Here is an 18,145-nt window from a genome sequence, read left to right as displayed (position 1 = left end):
GAGCGGACTGCCCAGGACAATGCCCAGATGACTTTTGAATGTCTCCAAGGATGGAGATTGTGAATTGATTACCTGGTATGTCTCATTGTTTCTTAAAATTATTCTGAAGCAGGCTTAGCATTTTTGAGAAAGCCCCCAAGACAATTTTGACTACTTCAGAGCTGTGAAATATGCAATGATTACACCGCTCACTATACAGAGGCGTTACCTAAGAGTCTGGACTGAGATACGTGTTTTCCTGAACACATTGGAATGGTCCATTTATGTCTTAAGTTTAATGTTTGCCTCCTACTGTGTTTCATTTGTGTCACTGGGAGAAATCTGCTGAGGTGTTTCATGAGCAGTTATAGGTTTTTATGAGTTTTCAAATTATATTTCCAGTCCAGCCTCTTTATGAAACACACGGCAGTTTGCTGACAGCATTCACTGCTTCATTTCAAACACTCCACTTATCACCTGGTTTCTGCTGGATGTTTTCCCCGTCTATTACAAAAAGCTTAATCTGAGATACCAAGCAGCTTTCTTAGTAATGATTATATATTAGTCAATATGGTGACAAATAAAAAGCTTGCACACATCTATTACACCAGACAAATCTGCAAATGAAAAACTTATTTAGCAGCAATTTCTTATAGCATCAGAAAATAACACTGGTTTTAGGGCAGAGGATTTCTTCAAAATGAACAAATAAATAACTCCTAATATACAATTCTATTGTACATAGTTAATTCTATTCTATGTTTTTATTAAACTATGTCAGTTTAATAAAATTTAATTTTGAATAATGGCACATTAATAGGGAAAATCAGACTGTTAGGCTGTACATTTGTTATAAAGCACAAAATTAGAGCACCTTTTCTTTCAGTTGACAGATTTGGACCTTTTATACTGTGTGTCTAGTATCCTAGCAGGGATCTGTATTTTTATACCTCACGTAAACAATTGCTTAATTGCCATTTGCTAACTACCAAGATTCATGTGGTCAGTGGGAGTGTTAGGAGTGAAAAACATGCTGAAAACTAACAATCATGTTTTTTCATGTGCCTCCTATTAAATAAACTGGCAGAACTGATGTACTACCCCAGACCAAAGGTCAAAGGATGAGGTGGAGTATCCAGCAGTTGTGTTACCATTGACCATCTAATCACATTCAGTAAGGGCTACATTCTCAGTAAGTTATGAGTATGTAGGTCTTTGAATTTCCACAGGTATAAAGCTGTGTTCCCTTGTATTATCACACACAATTAGAAATTGATAGTGCAGTGCTTTAGCCTGACTTACAGAAAGTAGAAGATAGCAATACTGGACCCAGCATCAGCAATGGGAGTGCAATAACAACTTCACAATTACTGCAGAGGAGGCTCTGGGAGAAATTTCTATGCACAGAATAATAGGGCTGTTTGTATTCCCATAGCTGTGCCCTATACATTCAGCAGTATGCAAGCCAGCATATGCATGGCTTTATGTCCAGCAATTTCTGAGTCTATTGTCAGGTTACTCACAACAAACTAACAGATATAATCTAGTTTTGCAATTACATTTAAAGAGAGGAAAAACCCCAAACTGGTAGTTGCGTAAGTAGTAATTAGATTCTATTACTAATATTCTGCTGTAGTTTTATAAATTATTAAGAGAGAATTAACAAAAACAAAAACTATGAAAAATCTCTTTGAGGGCAGTGTTCCATGAAAACAAGGCAATAATAATTGAGTTTATGAAAATGAGTATCTCAAAGAAGATATATTTACCTATGGAGACAACTCCAAACTGGACAGCTGAAAGGATGTGGAACTACAAAAGTACTACAGAGTGCTAAAGAACTACAGACAGAAGTAATTAGAAACCTAGATGGAAGAAGTAGCCTAGACAAAGGAAGGAAAAATTTCATCTCTCCATCTATGCTGAATAAAGATTTTTGTACTGCAACTTGATCAAAAAGCAAAGATATTATTTTCTCTGTTAATATTTAATATCTCGCTACTGTACATATCAGATATGAATAGATGTGTTATTAGAGTCAGCTAAATATTGGTTTTCTGTGCTAATTTCCATTGTCTGGCTTTTAAATGTCCATTCAGTGTCTGTCCAGTAGATTCAGGAATCATAGCTGGTTTATTACTTGTTTCTGCTTAAGGCCCAGACTGCAAATATCTCTTCTGTAGTTTACAGAACCACTGCATTATGCTTCTTAGTGTCAGTCTTCCACATGCAAGGATAATTAATCTGTCCTGAGACAATCTAGAAGAAAATATGTATTTCTTATATATTTGAATATCTAAATAAGTGGTTATGAATTATTTTGTCAGAAAGGCCACTGCTTTTCTCAACAGAAAATGTAAATTATATCTTATTTCTCTAGGGTTCACCGCTTCTGAGGCCTTTTTCAAATATTTTGTAAAGCGTCAAATGTCTGTTCAGAGGGATCATCAAGTTTAGTCCACACAGGATTGCTTATATATTGCCACATATTAAGTGAGTGTCCAAGTCTTCAGATGCTTGGAAGGCTGGAGCTGCGCTGGGGTGAACTGGTTCATCTTCAGTACTTGCATAGTTGCAGCTGTGTCTCCATCATCTTGCAGTCCTTAACATTTTCATTCACATTGTCTGAGTGACGCAGGAAACACTGGTATCTCTGCATTGTGGGTGGAAAACTTAAAAAGTTTAATTAGGGGCATTTAAAAAAAAAGTGTATCTCTGAAAGAGGGCTTTAGGCAACATTTAGCCTTCAAATCCCAAACTGCAATCCTAAGAACCTCTCCGTTGCTGCTGTCTCATAATGCGCACACCTAAACTCATAAGCCCCTCAATCCTCTAGACCAGGGGTTCTCAACCTTTCCTTCACCATGGACCCCCTTTAAATATCTTTTGTGGCCGTGGACCACCAAGACTTAATTCAAGATTTAAAGCACTAGACTGCATCAAATATTTATTTCAATTTTCTCATGAAGGGTCTTCAAATTTGGAGAGAAGGGGAAATAAGTTAATCTGTTAATGCACACACTCCTATTATAATATCTTTATTGCAATGATTCCATGTGAATTTAAAATAATAGTATCAACACTCTTCTTGCTCAAATGGCCCATTTTATGGTATTTTAACATGTTAATTCTGAATTTGATACCAATTTTTACATTAAAACTTGATTAAATTTTCTACAGTTCTTCTCACCTCCCCCCTTGTTTGTCTGTGTTCAATCACCATATATTTTTATTTACGGGTCCAGGGCCACCACTTGGAGGAACAGACTTCAGCCCCATTGTGGCCCTAAAGAGGGCTGTTTGCTTAAGAAAATGTCTTTAAGAGAAAAATCACCTAGTTAATGTGGGTCCCACCAACCATACTAGCACTGAATATACTAGTGGCTCATGAAGTAAGAGAGTATGTCTCATGAGTACTCATGAGTCATGAGTATGAGAGGAGCATTGAGGGGAGGGAGCTGTGGGAAAAGGAGGTGCAGTGCTTGTTGCGGGCCACACCAAATGTTTCTGAGCTGGACGTTCCCCACCCCTGTTTTAAGCCTTTGCGGACCCCCTGTGACGACACTGCGGCTCCCCAGGGGTCTGCAGACCACAGGTTGAGAACCACTGCTCTAGACTCCTAAGGCCTCCTGCACATACCCAGAAGCATTTCTGCTTGGACAAGGCTGACCAGCTCTGCATCTTTCAATTTGATCAGATATGTAAGATTTTTGGTGCATGCAGGTACACAGCCCTGCCTGGGCTGTGCACAGAGGCTGTAGACCAATGCAGTAGTGGTGCTTCTTTCTTATAAATAAGTGGCTTTTTTTTTTTTTTTTTTTAATAAGATCCAACAAATTAGAGCTCTTGTCAAATAAAAACAGAGAAAAATGTGTCTGGGGTAATATGTATGGTATACATTTCAGTAGCCTGGCTTCACAATTCTGGACCCTTCTTTCCAAATCCACTTGGGACAAATCAGCACTGCTGTGGCCAGCATCAGCAAGTTTTCTGGTACTTTTTCAAGCTTCAGGAGGTTAACTCAAATGCAACTGAACTTCTTGTGCCTCATCATCATTTATTCTCCATTGGTCAACAGCCATGAAAAAAATGGAGAAAAAAAGCACATCCTGTTATAGGCTGTGAGATTTGCAAGCAGGAGCTGTACGTGAGTTAGCACACGTGTGTGTGCTTTGATAACTGATACATAATAAGGCCTGCAAAATTCTGGCTTCTGAGAGACAGAAAGGACACTGAATAATGAATTGGTTCTTCCTTCAGTGAATCTTCTTCAGTAGTTTGAAAATTTTAGCTAATATATGAGCTTGAGAAAAGAATCGTCCTCCCACTTTGTTCTGAGCAATTCTTGGTCCTATGTACAGAGTTTTTGCTCATGGACTCTAGGCATGATTTTTGGTATTCTGTCTTTCAATAAGATGAATAAAAAGTCTGGAGCAATCATTATGGAGACGGGAGATTTCAGTGATAAATAACTGAGTTGCTGAAAGGGTGAAATCTTAGCCACACTGAAGAAGTCCCCTAGATGTAGAAGTCCCCTCATACATAGGCCTCATTCCAATTTGGGTTATATACCAATAACTAACCATGATAAAAAATTGGGCTTTGTCTTGAATGTCTAAGGGCTTGAGAGCTCATTTTTTTAAAAAAATAGGTGCTATGAAGTATATACATAATGATAACCCAAATTTTTAATTAAAAAAATAATTCCTAATTAGAATCAAGGGTAATATGTCTTCTGACAAAGTCAGAAATGTTTCACTCCACAAAATGAATACATATTTATGTCACACACTGAAGGAGAGTAATGTTTCACTAATTTACCTGAATCTGCCCATTTTCCAGTTTTTCTACTTCCTTTTAACCAAATAATTTATTCCAAATTTGACAGCTTTCTATATTATGATCTTGGACACCCTCCAAAAATTTGTTGGCAGATAATGAATTTTAAGTCAAGTCTGACTTAGAAGGCTTTTTTCTGTGGTAAATGTTTTTATCTCTGGGTAGGGAAAGTGCTGAAGGTATGACATTTGTGAAGAAAAACTAGGGAAAATAGCTACTAAAAATCATTCTTCATGGCTATTTACAGTAGCTCTATGTTAAAAATATCTGCTGCTTAGGCTACCATATGTGTAGCCTTAATTTTCAGAAGAGTTACCTTTAAGTTTCAGAAACAGAGAAGAAAAGGTATTGGAAAACCTTTTAGAGATAGTGCTTTTGTTTTCTGTCAGATGACTGACTCTAAATGGGTGATACTATTATAGAAACATCCTCCTGTAGATCTAAAATGTCGAAATACCATGTGGGAATAGGAGCTGACTTTCATTTTTAAAGGAAAAAAATGTTTTTTTCATGTAATTCAAATTAGAAACTATTAAAATATATTCTAGCTGATGGGAGTTTAGGATATATATATGTGTGTGTGTGTGTGTGTATGTTTTATGAAGCTATAAAATAGCCTGTGCTTTTCCTCTGAGTATTATGGTCTGTGTTTATGATTACTGAGCTTATTTGCTTTCTAATCAATGTGCTAATCACTTCCAAGGTGGGGGCTATTAGCAAGTCATTATGAACTAGCAGCAAGTAAATTAAATAGATGTAAAGAGCCACATGGTTCCTCATTTACTTAGAACAGTAGCTCTGCAGGGGAAAGGTGCAAGACTTGAAGAAGCCCTGACAAGAAGTAATTTTGTGTAATGCTGGAAGTACCAAGTTTGCTAAATTGTCAAACTTACGTTTCTCTTCCTCAATGTCTCTGAATAGCGATGTATCATAGGTAGCTGCATTGTGATTATCTGGTGACTGTGCTATGATTGCATTTCTTTTGCAACAGGAATATGCGCAAAGTGAAGTAGCTAGTCCCCAGATCATTTCCTAGTGTCTAGAACTGATACAGCTGGTTGTAGGTGGGGGTTTTCAGGGTTGAGGGGACAGCCATACACAGCCTGAGTTTTTTGCCCCTCTTCCCCCCCCCCCCCTTTTTTTTTTTCATTTGAGTACTACTTCTCTCTGTACTAGCAGAAAACAGTATAGGACAAGCGAGAAGTTATGAAATTGCAATTTATTAATTTATAAATTGCAATTTATGAAATTGCCAAATTTCATAACTTGCAGCCTGGACTAGATTTAGCTGGATACTAGCAGTTGTCAGTTTTGGCTCTCGAGTCCATTGTAAACAAAATCTGTATGCAAAATCTGGACCCATATTTTTAGTGCTTACAAGGTTTTGTTGTAGTCTGAACTGAGGGTTTGGTGTATGGCTTCATAACCTGATTAATGTCTACAGTATGTCTAAGTAGTGTGTTGATGGAAAATTATTGGTAGTATCTGGTATGTGTTCTATGGATGCAGTAAACTCAGGCACATAATGTTCAAATCACTTGTTCAGGACCGTTTAAAATGTCACAGGGAAAAACAGAATCACATCCAGAAATACTAAGTCCCATCTTTTATCAAATAAACTGAATTGTCTGTGATTAGGGAAGAAAGATGACCTTCAGAACAGACATGTTTTTTTCTGGATTGCTTGAGCATCATGTGTTCTGTCTTTAATTAAACTGAAAGATGTTTATTATGTGTGCCTTCATATCTTAAGATTTCAGTAAAAACAGTAAAGGTGAATATTGAATATAGGGTGAGCAGTTCAACTGAAAGTTTGCTAATGAGGCTTAAGTCAGGGTATTTTGTTACCTGGCTTTTGCCAAAGTCTTCCTCTGTTCTTTTTACCACTTCGCTGAGAATCTTCCTTTAATATCCTTGACTAAATAGTAATAAAGAATAAAATGTGGCTTAGACATATACACCCCATGACATTTCAAGCACACAGAGGCATGCCTGCAGTCTGACATACCTTCAGCAAGCAAGGAGTTACCCTTGAAGAGAACTTACTTGTGCTGATCAACAATAGCTGTGACTCCACTGTGGTTTGGGGCCTGATTAGGTGATTGTTAGTTGCTTAATGTGTTAAGGAAAAGTTAGTGATACATAAGAAAAGCTTCTGTTGCTGATCTCAAAAATCATGAGTAATCCTCAGGATCAGCTGTGGGATCATGGCTGACTCAGCTCTATGTAATATCTATGAACCCATTAGCAAAGCAAGAAGCTGATGAATTATTCTGAAGAAAACTCAAAGAGAAAGTGATTTCCTCTGCATTAGTCAAGACAGAGCAATAAATGTGGTCTTACTTTGATTTGGTGTCCCTGGTAGACTGAAGGTTTTTCACTGACCTCTATCATCTTCTCCTTCAACACCTGCTCTGTTCTTACCCCACCAGTGAGCCATGAGTTAGAAAATGCATAGGCTCTGACTCTTGTTACAGCAGAGAGCAATTATAACGCCTTGGATAATTTGGCAATGCAGAGGAACCAAATCAAAGGTAACACTTAAGACTAGGAGAAGTCTAGCAGGTGTGGTAGAATCTTATTTTGACTGAGAGCCTGGGTGGAGGAAGGGGTGGGTTAGGGGAGCAGAACCACCACTCTGGGCAGAAAATAGTTCTTAAACTGTCCTTGAATACAGACTAATGTAGGGTAAGCATTCCCACAGTGACATTTAAGGAAGCAGAACAGAGTTCATCATCTAGAGGGATATTTTTTTATACCTTTTCTCATTTTGGGGGTAAAGATGTGTAAGGCTTTCTAGAACTGAGAGGCAGGAAAAAAAGATGAGTTGGGAATCAAATACTTTCTGCAAAGTGCATTAGCTTTAATGGATACATTTTCCACTATAAAAATACTGAAAACTAGAAATAGAGGGGTTTTTTTTAAAAGATCTCTAAGTATGTCAGAACGTGTTCCACGTGTGAAGGACCATGTGTCTTTTCTCCCTATAGAGAAAATAACAAAACACAGATATGTTACTTTTAAATCAAGAGGAGGTATACAGATGCTAGCGTTCAAATCGCACTACTTGAGATCAGCATGTGTTTAGATCAGTTGACTTACATACTCTGCTGAAAATTAACAGTGTTTTAGCACCCTCACTATAACTTCTTTGTAGGTACAAAGCTGTTTTGTCTACCAGTATTGGACAGTATGGCCTGTTGATGGCCTTGCAGAGGTAGTAACTGGAATGTTTTCATTTGACTGAAGAATGGTATGTACTAGGCTACTGTTCTCATATAAAGGAAGTAATTTTCTGTGTCTCCATAGTCAGTCTTTACTAGTAGTTATCTCAATTGTAAATGAAAAAGATTTTGCTGCTTCTTCTGTTATAATTTCTACTCAGCAAGCATCAACTGAAAATTATAATTTAAGACTTCCTATTGCAAAAGGTATTAATTTTCATAGTATTTGGTGTTTTGTCAAAAATGGAAAAGTCTCACTGTGAAGACTTTTACAATTAGACAGTTATATCTGCAATTTACAATTCAGTCCAGCCAGATAAATATCAGATAAATAATAACATATTTAGATATCAATTTCAATGCTATATTAATGCAGATACAAACTGCTCAGTATAAAGAAATGTTTTCCTTGCACTAGAATCAAACTGAAGAAGAACATTTTTATTTTCAAGGGTAAGAAGGCTTTTTTGCTGTGAAGCTCTGGAAGGTACATTTAACTGTGTAGCCATGGCCCTTTCAGGGTGAGCTCTAATGTCTCTTCACAAGCGAAGCTCTAACTTAGCCACCCTGACAGGGACTGGTTTGGTGACCTGGGCTGGTGTAGTTTGTGGAACCTGCTTCAGGAATATACATGTTAAGTGTGTGACCTTTTTTTTTTTTTTTTTTTTAACTAGAGCCCATCTTCTAGAAAGTGAACCCATTTGTATTTAATGTCTGTAAGTAAGGGAGAATCCTCGTGTCTGTAATACATTTCTGTGGTTTTTTTGGCACTGGTAGTCATGCATTATTTCCAGTCTAATCTTGTTTGGATTTGGTGTACAGTCTCTAGAGCCCATCTGTGTCTCTTAAAGATCCATCTACTTTTCTACATTTTTCCAGATTACCTTTACTTAAATGAAATTACATTCACAGCATAGCTTCATGACAGTTAAGCCATCATTACTGCTTCCCCTTCCCCACTGTTTCAAAGTAGTCATGCTGGGTCTCAGCCTGTTATTGCTTTCTTAGTGGTAGCACATAACTTTGTTGGCTGTGCAATGAACCTGGCAAGCAAATGGATCTAAGTTAAAACCATCTTCCTTTTGATTTTAGCTATTGTCTTTTAACTAGCTTGCTTAAAAGTGCCTCACACTGAAAACTTGTGCTGGCCCAGAAATGTTTGCTCAGCAGCATGCAGGAAGGCTTCTTTCAAATGCAGTACCAGTTCAAAACAATGGGGAAGTAAGAGCACTAATCTGCTGCTAGAAGGCATGCTTTTCGGGCATGAAGATAGGGGTTTTTTCTGAACGCAAATTGGGCAGATCAAAAAACAAACTACAATTCCAAATTCAAGACTTCCTACAGGCTCATGTGAGAGCAGAGCTTCATCTGTTTGTACTTATCTACTCTTTATTACCACTAGTGGAGATAACCCTCTACTTGGGAGCAAATAACTTCTTGCTTGGTTATCAGCACGGGTTGTGATGTAATCTTTTTCCTACCCTTCCCCCTTCTATTCTGAAGCATGGATTGCTGTAAGTCATCAACTGGGTTTTCTACCTTTCTAAAGGTGCCTTGCTTGAAACCTATGTGAAGGAAAGATTTTTTTCATTGTGCTTACTATTTCATAATACATGTAATCCTTGACCAAAAGCGTTGGGATGATTGTGCTCTCAGCAGCTGTTTGATCTGAACTGCACTTTCCCAGAGATCACTCTCGGGTTGAGTCTAGCAGCTGTGAGATAAAGAAGAGAGAAGTTCAAGCAATGAAGTAGTTCAAATGTCAAAACATATTTTTGAAAGGCTATTAGAACTAATTATTTGCAGACTTCATGATCACACTGTGGCCAGCAGCGTAAAAAAGCTACTGAGGTTAATAGTTTCCTCCATACTGTACCAGATATGCAATTTGAATATCTCTGGGAAACAGTCCCTTGTGGCTGTCTGTTTTAATGAGCTTTGAAAACAATTGCCCAAGTCTCTGTTTCAGATGCCAGGAAGTCTTCAACTTTACTTCCAATTGAGGAAAATCCAATAACATCAGGTTAAATCACACCTGAGATTCTTTGCTGGCTGACAAAGCTGTTAGTGTCTATTTAGAGTACAGACTCTTTTTTTTTTTTTTTTTTTTTAAACACAAAGCACCAAAAGCATAACTAAAAGAGCTGGGTGCTCAGCATCTTGGCAAGCCAAGCCCATTGAAAGTGTACAGAATCATTAATGGCTTATTTTGAGTCACCAAACAGCGTTTTATAGGAATTTTTTTTTTTTCAGTAAACATTAACTAGATGTAATTGTGTTCTGTTGTGGTTGCAAAGTATGGGACTTGAGGAGAATGTCTTGGTAGTCACAAAACTTGTTTCTTCAAAAAAGTTAAAAAAATTCAAGTCTAGTAAATCAATCAAAAGATGAAAAGGGGATGGGCAACAGGGAAGATCAGCACAGTCATGCAGCAAGAGAAATACCCCATAAAGAGGATTTATACTGCAGATCTGTGTGTACAAAAGCAGTGCTCAGTTTCCTCATCAAATTCTTTAACTGTATGTGTTCACCACCCTCGAAAGTCATTACAGTATTTCTTTCTAATTCTACAATTGTTTGATATGAACGTTAGCAAGGTAAGTGAGGCTAGCAGAGGCCATTTAAAAAGAGTAGTCTTTTTCTCTAGCTGCTATAGACATAAACCCACACCAGTTCCCACAGTCACGTGACCAAGAGCAGCATGAGCTGTGGACCTTATACAAATGCAGTGGGCAGGAGCTTTGTCCTCATCAGGAAGAAGAAGGATATCCAGCGTCACTCCACCAGCAGCTAAAAACCACATCTAATTTCCTCCTTGCTTCACTGGTTCAACTCTTTCTTGAATTTGAACAGCTTCTTTCTTCCTAGCTGCACTGTGAAACAACAAAATGTGTGTGATGCCAACTTTAAAGATTAACTAAAGTAGTTTGTTTATACTCGAGCACTGTCATATTCGTAAACTCAGCAGAACACATTAAATAGACAGCTGCAGTCCAAGATCCTGTATACTCTGTTTCAGTGACATCCTGGAGAAGTTAATCATGACTGATAAGTTAATCATAAAGTCTTGCTCATTCAGCTCTTCAGTTATGTGCTACAGGTGTCAGGATAGTGGATTTTTGTGATCTTGTTTGATGCTTTCTGACATATACCAGCTGAGGCTCCTTAGAAATTATAAGCCAAAAAAGAAAATTCAGTGTCTTAAGGGAAATCATCCATTCAAAAGAAAATTGGTATTTTAATCTTCCACTTCTTAAAAAAAATAATGAATTTTTATTTAAAGATTCCTCACAGAAATTTGAGCAAATAACTGAAATGATCCACAAATAACAGCACAGATTACAGGATTTCAGTTGCATGTAAGCAAATGATTTCCATGCGTGTAATGACTGACTAAACAAAGAGGCACTTGAGCATGCAAATGATAATTATATATGGTAATGTCTCGTTCTTATCTGCCAAATCATATATCTTGCATGTGTAAGTGCTCTTTGCATAGGAACATATTTCAAATGAAATAAAGTCAGGTAACAAGCCTTCAAATACATAACAACACATACAGAGCAGGAGAAAAGGAAGGAGCGGCCGGGTATGGTGGTGACTCTGCTGTTCAGCAAAGGAACATCTAATGGTGAGCAGTAGGTGCTAATTTCCACCCTTTTAAACCTCGTCTTTCATAATGGGCCAAATCCATAACCTTCATTCAAAGAGTAGAATTGACCGAGTTCTTATGTAATTGTACTGTAATGGATAATGGACTCTTCCATCCTTAGAGGAAAGTCTGCTTTAGTTTGAAAACTGCATCTCACCTTGAACTATTACAAATTAATGAGGGGTCTAACTTTAGACAGGTAAGTCCTGAGACTCTTCAGTAGTCTATCTTGGTTTTTACCTGTAGAGAGCTATCTCTCTCTCTCGTCTTAGTGATATTAGCACATTTCTTGATGTGTTATTTTTTGAAGTCTTTGTTAAATCCTATGCTTGCAAACTTTTTAAGAAAGCTCTAAACCCAGTGTGCCTTCTGGTCATGTATTGCTATGTTCTCACAACACTTCCCATGGTTCAGCATAATTGCTAGGAAGATAGCATTGTAAAGCATCTATGCAAGATCTTTTATTCAGAAGTTATAATGGAGTATTAATGTTTCCACATCCATCTTGAGTTGCAATGTTTCTGTAGAAGTTGAACTGAAGGAAATGAGTCTGCATAAAAGGGGTTCTTCTGTCTTGCAGAGAAATCCTCTTTAATTTGAATGTTGACTGTGGCTTGGTGCCAGGGCATCAAGCTGTGTTGCAATGCAATGAAGTATAAAATAGGACCTTAGTTGTATGAAATTGCTCTGGCCTCTTCCTCCCACTGCATATTTCTAAGGAAACTGAATGTGGAGGGAAACTAGTATGAAGCAATGTTGGAGGCTGGCTTCTCTGGTCTCTCAGAGCATTTCAAGATGTGCTTCACCAAGTAGGGGACAACTGCTCCCACTGCAGGAACCACTTCCTTCCAACAGATGTCTGCAGAGGAAGGTAACCAAGGCTTATGGACCTAGTTCTGTTGCAGTGTTTTATCTTCCCAGGTTCTTCATGGTACAGCCAACAGAGTGAAGAGCCTCAGAATAAAGAGTACTTTACAATATCTAAAATTTTAGCTATCCCGAGAAACCTCATGGTGGTATGCATGTTGTACATGTTTAACTGGAGCAGTTATATATTTATGCTCTCAGGAGTATTTTTAGGAGTATTTACCTGAAAGAACTGCTACATTGAGTGATTAATTATGTAATGCCTACAAATGTAATTGCCAGCTACATTTTAATTAGCCATCTCTTAACTTCATGTTTCAAAATGAGTGCAGTAATCATTAAATTACGGGGTTTTTTCCCCTTTATATAAGATACTACCTAGCCTCTAACAAGCTTGATTGAAAAACTACTTCCTGCAACAGTCAACAGCTTGTCATTCCTAGGCGTGTAGGAGATCCAGGTTTAATCACGTGTCTGAAGGGCCTTGGTGACTTGAATCAGTCCTAGGCAAGTGACCCAATTTCTGGGCTATTTAGGAGGTACATGGAAAGGTTGTTTTAGGGGCCTGAGGCTGAGGAATATTTGACGTCACTTTGCATGGAGGAGAGGAATAACACTCTGAAAGGAGCTCCTGTTTGTTCTGAAGCAGAATAACTTCCAGATACCTACCTGCCTTTCACAGGACAGATTCTTCTTTTGCCTAATTTGCCTAATGCTTCTAAAATGCTGGGATCTCTGAAATGCAGTTTTGTCCATTCACAATGATACAAAAACTACTGCTAGATCTTGGTAGCAGTTATTTACATAAAGACTAGGAGTAAGTGAAAATGTTCTTTGCCTTAGAGATACTATTTCTGACAGCTTACAGTAAATCTCAGAGAAATGAATGCTTGTGTTCCTGCAGAGGTCTCATACTATTCATCTTAGGAAGCATGAGTTTGTCATTTTGAACTGTACAGTTTCTGATTTACCCAGCCAGATTCTATGCAACTCTAGGGAATACAAAAATGTTGGCCTTTCTACAATGCCAAGATTTAAAAGTGACAAACTGGGAAGATGAAATAACATGGATTTAATGGAGAAAAGTATCTGAGTTGAACTTGTCCATATTTTAGAAGCTGCACTTGATCTGTTACTGTGGCTTATTTTAAACATGTTTCCTAAGTGTTGTTTGCATTTGCCAATGAAGTTTATTCAACCTCAATGAAGTCAACAGCACAAAAATTTCTAAGGACCATTTTTAACCTTTATGTTAATGCTTCAGTGCTGCCAGATGAAAGCCACCATCCAGTGGAAAACATTTGCTTATAGCAATTCAAGATCAAATCCTAAATCATTACAGCAGGCCTAGAATCAGTGCACAGCTGGAATGTGAGCATCACTGCCATATGCTGAAACGACAGAGGTGGAAGAGCGACCCAGGGGGCTGTTGCTGGCTTCTCAGCAGCCCACTTTGCATCCAGTGCAATCAGGCCTACCAGAAACTTGGGGGCTGCTCTCTGAATTTTTTGCTTGCAAATGTGTGAGCACTTGAGACAAAGTAATTAATGGGAGACTAGAATCCCTCTCTCTCTCAAACACTTAGCTTTAATGCACCACATTAATACTACTTAAATACTGGAGACTGGCACTTCATTTTTTGCATCCTAGTAAAATGAATTGTTCCTGTGCTTGATTTCATTTCCTTGACTCTTTATCTCTAGGCAGCACAAGAAAAAATTGATAGTGTTTACCACATAGGGGAAAAAAGGGGGTTTATGTAGGCAGAATAAGACTTGAAAGGAGCCACTGTTGCCACTGTTTTGACAGAAAGCAAGAACAAATTTTGACATGTCACATCAGCACCTTTCAAAAAATTCAGTTTGGTAGTTTAAGAAATATTTACAAATACTGCATTAAAATAAGTTTGTTGTAACAATAGAAAAATATATCTTGAATATTAGACTCTTACTTAATTTCCTTGGGTGTTGAGTTGAACCATGCCAAACAAACCAGTAACAACTTCCTCACCCCAATATAACTTCCTTCTACCTTGCTGCCTTCCTTGTTTCATTTATTAAAGCCAGAATTAGCTGGAGAATGAGAGGAGTCAGACTGAAATCTATCTTCTAATATTTTAGCCAGGGGTACATCTGCTAATTTGAACACAGTTGAATTTAGGAACTTGTCTACACTGGAATTTAATTATTTGTTTTCTTTAATATCGAAACTTGCACTATCTGATAAAATGTGCAGTAAATAGCTGTGCTGGTTTTCTGATTTTTTAACTACTTCTTCCTCCAGTACTCAGCTGCATTTGAGTACTCAGTTTCATTTGAAATAGGATTTATTTCACTGAAATAGGATTTGACTGCAAGCAAAGCCTCCCACTTAGGCCTTTGCAAAGTGTGACTAGTGACACCAGCTTTTATTTAAAGTTTAACTGAGGAGAACAATCTATTTCCTAGTGAAATCTGAAGGTAGCATCTGATTTTTCCTTGCTGTTAATAACACTGCAAACTGTGTTAATCTAGTCTTTATATAGTAAAGTTTTGACTTTTCCAGTAGCTGGCAGATGACGCTTTCATGTTCAAGTCATCTATTTAATCTCAGAGCTTTGTTAAACTAGGCAAATGACATTGCAAAAATCTTTCTGTAAAAAAACTTGGAATACTAGCTGCTACAAGAGCAATCTATTATCTAATTGTTATTAAATGCCAACATGCTGTGGTGACACCTTGTTAGATGTGATGCAATATTGTACACAGCAATTACAAGCTCTCCGCTTACTTTTTCACCAGCTGGGACCCAACTAGGAATAGAAGTTTTGCTATTGTTTTCCTAGCAAAAGAGTCACCATCTTGCCATCAACCTGGCTTTCTCTGATCTCTCTCAGGCACTTGAGTGTAGAAAGAGTCGCCTGCTACTGTCAGTTTGAGTGAGAGAAAGCCACTTCTTACTGTAACTGCTGACCCAGGAGACTATGAATCAAAATTAATAAATAGCTAGACCCAATTCTGTCAGCTTTGAATCTGGTCATGCAGCATCAATCAGCTTGTCCTTTACATAGCTTATAAATGCATGTTTTAAGAGTAGTTTCTGGACTGTACTTGGGGAAACTCAATCAACAATGAATTAAGCTCCTACCCCAGTCTATTCAGCCATACAAAGAGCGGGATGAAACCACACTCCATCAGACAGGTCTCCCAGTGAGTTAACTATTCTCCTCACAAACCACCACCCCTTCAACTCTGAAACAAAACACATGTAAATCAGCTGCAAATAAAGTCAAGGTCAATAACATGGACTAAGTTGGTTCAGTGCTCAGCTGATCAGCAGTATATGCCTGTTCCAGCTAAAAGTGGCTAAAATTAGAATCTCACCAACAAAGCACTGGGGGTGGGGAAAAATCCCACTTTTGTTATTCTCAAGGTTGTAGACTGAGATGCCATCAAGTCCAGAGAGAATGTAGCCCATGCTAATACATGGTGCGAGGAGAGGATCATCCTGCTCGTTTTCTTCTTTCTCGTATTAGTAAAATGGCTATGTACACTTTCTCCATGTGTTCAGGCTGCCTGCAAACACTGCCCCTTGGATCTTGGCCTATCTTGTCAAATATTGCCTTGTGATAGTATTGAAAATATGGGTGTTGTGTATGGAGTTATCCAAGAGAGAACGATTTAGCAGGTACCATGGCCTCTCAGGTGGTAAGTTTAGATGTAATGTGGATAGACGGTGGGTTTGCCTTGAATCTTATTGCATTCAGTACTGGTGCTACACTCCCTCCCCCCTGATGCAGTCTTCCCTTCCAGGTTTAATATGCAATAATCAGATTATGAGTATTGTTTCCAACAATTGATTTAATTTAATTAGTCTATCATTAGCTCTGGATCAGGACCCTGCTGCCGTACTCTCTCTGCTATGATTCATTTAATAATATTTAATGCAATCTCTGTCTCCCCAGAGGCTAAATAAGCCTGCAGCCAAAGGCTCAAAATCAATACAGAGGGCTATTCTCAGACCCTGTGTTTTCAGGTAGATCTGGAAGAATCAGGCTTAAAACATGCATTGCATCTACTGTTTAGTTCCCCATCTCTCCACAGTACTGCATGGCAGCAGGAAACCAACCCGGTTTAATGTGAAGAAAAGATTCTTTCTCTCTGTACAGCTAATAACCTGGTCTGGTACCTGGTTTTGCTGGTGTACCTTCCTTTGCACCATTTCTTCCTGCCTGGTCTTTCTACATTCAAGTGATTATTTTAACTGAAGACTTTAGTTTTATTTGAAATGTCTGCAGGAGACATGCATGGTACTGAGCACGTCCACAGAGCATGTGGGTGTTCAGTTAAGTTTAATTTCCACATTTATGTGCTATAATTGCTAGTTTCCTAACAATACTTACTAGAAGTGTCCAATTTATCAGCTTTCTTTCCATTCTCCACCACAAGTGGAATTCTGCCATTACCAATGAGTTCCTCTGTTTACCACCATTGCTGTGGCTCTGTTTCCCGTACAAGAAAAGGTAGTTTTCATGCACTGGGGCTATCCTGCTCTTTTCTAGGATACTTTTCACAGAAGCCCAGAGGTGCCTCTTTCAGCAAAAGAAGTATTGCTGGTTGCCTACAGGTGGGGTGAAAATGCCAGAGAGCAACTAGTTTGAGCTGAAGACAAGGGAAAACAGTGCAAGGAACAAAACTGACAGAATCTGATGCCGTGGAAATTTGCACTCACCTCTCTTTCCACATCTGCTTTTTTAGAGCTGCACCAGCTCCTATTGCCTATTTTTACTGCCTCCACACACACCCCTACAACAGAAGAGTCCTGAATGGCAAAGTATGTCTTCATCTTTCACTGCTGGGCATGTTGCGGAAGGGGGTCACTGTGAATGAAGCTGCTCAGGAAAAAAGAAATTACAAGAGCGAACGAATGAGCATTTCCTCACAAACATGGAGCCTCTACAAGCATGAAAGGTGTGAAGGCTAACTGGGGATGTGACTGGAGGTGAAGGGAGAATATAGGTCCTCTGTTCTTGCTGGGCCAGATGCTCAGAGGAGGGCTGAATTCCGTCTGCCTTGGGGACAACCCGGCTTCCTAATATGTCTCAAGTGTCACTGTCCTCTGTTTTTGCCAGTGTGTTTGGTTCAGTAGTAAAAGCCAACAAGGGATTAGGTAAGAGTCTGGTTAAAACCTCTCTCATACAGAAGAATTACATGTTCCTCTGGATGTTTCTGTAGTGGTACCAGGACCTTTTGCCCAAGCCTCAACTAGTATAACCCTGTAATAGCACATTTGACCCAGAAATACCAAAGGGTTTCATAAAATTAGCTCTATGGTCATGCTGTGATGTGCATTAGGGATTTATTGTAATTAAAGCTGATTAAGAATGTTCCAGTGAAATTATTTTCTATGGGATTATGTATACTCTGCAGCATTACAATGTTTCCTCTTATTTCACCCCAGGACTCCAGAGAGCCTTGAGGGAGAAGGCTGCCACATGATGTAGGGCCAACATTGTGCATTCAAGACATAGCTGTTTTCCAAAGCAGAAAGTCTTAAATGGCAGCCCAAGAGGACTTGAACAAGACTGCCAAGACTGCAAGTGTTC

This window comes from Strix uralensis, chromosome 1 (genome assembly GCF_047716275.1).
Source record: "Strix uralensis isolate ZFMK-TIS-50842 chromosome 1, bStrUra1, whole genome shotgun sequence".
NCBI classification, from domain to species: Eukaryota; Metazoa; Chordata; class Aves; order Strigiformes; family Strigidae; genus Strix; species Strix uralensis.
The sequence above is the reverse complement of the archived record's forward strand: the minus strand, read 5'-3'. Positions refer to the sequence as shown.